Source organism: Tupaia chinensis, unplaced genomic scaffold (assembly GCF_000334495.1).
Source record: "Tupaia chinensis unplaced genomic scaffold, TupChi_1.0 Scaffold000365_1, whole genome shotgun sequence".
In the NCBI taxonomy this organism is placed as follows: domain Eukaryota; kingdom Metazoa; phylum Chordata; class Mammalia; order Scandentia; family Tupaiidae; genus Tupaia; species Tupaia belangeri.
In genome coordinates, this window is record NW_006159862.1 from 1,800,831 (window position 1) to 1,804,393 (window position 3,563).

Here is a 3,563-nt window from a genome sequence, read left to right on the forward strand (position 1 = left end):
AAAACCTCTCTTAAAAAAAAAAAAAAAAGTTCAAGTTTATTATACTGCAAAAAAAGTTCACGTGTAATTTTTAAACGTGCATTTTTCACGAACTTTTTGAGGACCTGACGTATGAGCACTTGCAGAAACTCTACCAGTCTGCTGCCCAGAATGTAAAGACCAAGCTCCAGTTTTCTAGGAGCTGGGTAGGACACAGCTGGAGGAGGCCGTTCATTGTGTGGAAACTGCTTAATTCTGTTTTCAGTACAGTGTCCCTGCCCTCCGTCAGGCCCAGTGTACCTTAGCCCAGAGACACCGCTTTATGCTGCTCAGTGCGGTATCCTCAGATTTTCCTGCCGGGGTAGTTGCTTGGCTGACTCGCTGCAGAACAGTCACTTGATTAAAGCAGGCTTTCTACAAATCTTTATGTTTGCACCCACTCCAGCTTCTTTTACCAGAAGGACTGGTCCTGCCAATTCACAGGCTTTGGAGGGATTCTGCATTGTAAACCTCGGTGTGGCTCAGTTTTCTCACTCTCCACTTCGTTTTTTAGGATGAAGTGTTTTTGGTCATTTACCCTGCATCTCTTTGCTTCAAGATTAAAAAATAAATAAATAAAATTGAAGGTGCTAGCTGATGGTGTTATGGTTATATCGCTGGACTCCCATGTAGTAGATCACGGTTCAAGTCCCACACCTGGTGACTTAAAACTCATGCTGGATGCGTGTAGACATGCATGGACAAAATCCCGAGAGGAGAATGGAGAAGGGATTGCAGTGTGGCCATCTCCTTGGCGGTCGATTTCTCGCTTTCTGTTTGTCTCTGTCTCTCCAGTGAGCACATATATCATATAGAAAAAAATCTCTCTCAAAAATCAAACAACAATAACAACAAAAGAAGTCGTAAATTAAATGAGTGTGTTCAGTCTGCCCTCCTTCCTGATGGGCACATGGGAACTTCTGACTTCCTGAGAGCTAATACGCTACTTCTCTGTGGCCTCATCAGCTGGTCCCAGTCTTGCCCATGAGACCACACCAGTAACCTTTAGAAAGTTGAAGATGGCCACTTAGCTCTACTCGGTCTTTTCTTCCACCCAAACGTTTCTAGTTCCTTCACCAGATTTACTTTCCGTAACTCGAGTCGAGTCATTAATGTGATAGAATTTCAGCTCATATTCTTTATGAAGCTATTCCTGTCATTTATATTAAACAGAAATAAGGAATCAGGAAAAAAATATGTTCAATGACAGTCTGTATAACCCCCTCAGTAGTTTGGGTAGCTTGAATTTAAATTTAGGGTTAAATCCACCCTCATCTTTTCCTTTTTTTTTTTTTTTTGTTCTTTTGTTTGTTTGTTTTTGTTTTTGCTATAGTGTATATGTGCTCACAAGAGAGAGGGGGGAAAAGTAAGAAATCATCCCTGAGGGGGATGGCCATGCTGCAACCCGTTCTCTGCTCTCCTCTCAGGATTGTGGGTACATACATGTGTGCGCTCAGCAAGATTTTCAAGCCTCAGGGTCCGGGACTTGAACCATGGAGTTGGCCGTGTGGGATCCAGCATTTTAACTTCCACGCCACTAGCAGCCCTCTGCCTTTCCTTTCTAACATTCTAGCCAGCTTTTTATTCTAAGAACTATCCTTACCAGAGAATTAGGAACTCTCCACTGAGCCAGTTCATATGGAAGCCTTGCGGCTCTGTCCTCTTTTTTGTGTAAAGGTGGTCATTTTTGTCTATATTTATCTTCTGGCTCAGTCAAACCTAGAATAGCAGAGAACAAGCTAAAGGTGTATAAAGAAGGGCAGGGTAGCTATTTTTGTGATTTCCCGTTTTCACATTGATGATCTATTGTTTGACAATAAGAAGATGTTCTGTGGGAACCATTTTGGAAAGCAGATGTTTAAAATTCCTACTTTTCATTTGAGTGTATATTCCGATTTTATCACCATGGACTTTTCATTTTTAGGATATACAGGTATGTTTCTCTGTGTTTTGGATTTTGAGCTTGCTCGGCCTTCTCTTGAAGTGTCAGAGTGTCTGTCCTGCCTGTCCTTCAGGGTTTAACCATGTATGAGTGTGGAAAAGCACTAGGCTAGCAGAACCAGCTGAGCCCATTCTTAGGTGAGATGTGTGGCCCTTCGCAAATGATTTCCTTCTGTAATCACTCATTTCCTCCTCAGTACATCAGAAAATTGGACAAGAAAACCTCCGAAGGTCTCCTTATGAGTCTCGTTCCATGATTTTGTTTTTTGTTTAACTTGCTATAGGGTGTGTGCACTCGCCAGAGAGAAATGGAGGGGCAGGGGTGGCCATGCCACAATCCTTTCTCCTCTCAGGAATTGGGGCACACACGAGCCTGACTTGTTTTTCAACCCAACAGATCCAAGACAGCTGCAGAGTTGGCCGTGTGGGATCTAGCACCTGAACCTCCATGCTATCAGCCGGCCTTCAGCCCATGGTTTTGTAAATGAGAAGCCGTAGGCTCATGAGGGATACCTATGCTCTTTAACCTTTGTCGTTACCTGTCTGCTGTGACCGCAGCTCTACGTCTGCCTCAGAATGTACCTGGGCACTTCATGTAGACTGCCCCACATCATTACTGAGCTGTCCACGTGTCCCAGTTCACACAGGTAGTGGGACCATACCCTCTGTGAGCACAGGAAGGACACAGCCTCATGAGCTTGGGAGCCACTCAGAGTTCTGGTTTTGTATTTTTATTTTTTTTTTAAAGACTGGGATATTTCGTATTATAGGGTAACCTTTATTTCACGAATCCCAAGTAAGTGATCACATCAGTTCCCGTATTTCCGTTACAAGCAATATTTTAATGACTGTCTACATATGTAAGCTTTTACCTCTCTTATGAATATGTAGTAAGGCGAATTCCTACAAGTAGAATTTCTATGTCAACGGGACCAGCAGATGGCATAATGGTTACATTGCTGGATTCCCACTTGGTTAACCATGATTCAAGTCCCGGATCCAGCAGCTTGAAACTATTGCTGGGTACATGTGCACGCATGGACAAAATCCTGAGAGGAGAATGGAGAAGGGATTGCGGCATGGCCATCCCCTGTGGGGATATGATTTCTGGCTCTCTAGTGAGCACATATGCCCTATGGAAAAAATCTCTCTAAAAGAAAAGAAAGAAAAATATTTCTATGTCAAAAAATGGGAAAGGTAGGGACCAGCAGGTTGCATGGTGGTTAGGGCACTGGATACTCCCACATGGCTGACCACGGTTCGAGTCCCAGACCTGGTGGCTTGCTTTCTCACTTCCCCTCTTTCTCTCTCTCTCTGTGTCTCTTTCTGTCAAATTAAAAATAAATGAATGAATAAGGGACCAGCAGTTAGCGTAATGGCTATGTCGCTGGACTCCCACGTAGTCACCTGCGGTTTGCGTCCTGGACCCAGTGGCTTAAACTCACGCTGGGCGCATGTGCGTGCATGCCCAAGATCCTGAGAGGAGAACGGAGGAGAAGGGATTGCGGCGTGGCCATCCCCCCTGGGGGGTGATTTCTCGCTTTCTGTCTCTCTGTCTGGCGAGCACACGTGCCCTATAGCAAAAACCTCTCCCCCCCCAAAAA

The 3,563-nt window shown here is 44.4% G+C and overlaps 1 protein-coding gene across 4 annotated transcripts in view; it reads left to right on the top strand.

The window, feature by feature from the left end:
* The window catches only part of AKAP10 (A-kinase anchoring protein 10), a 96,058-nt gene that overhangs the window by 91,543 nt on the left and 952 nt on the right, over positions 1-3,563 (top strand). The gene's annotated exons all lie outside the window — the stretch shown is intronic.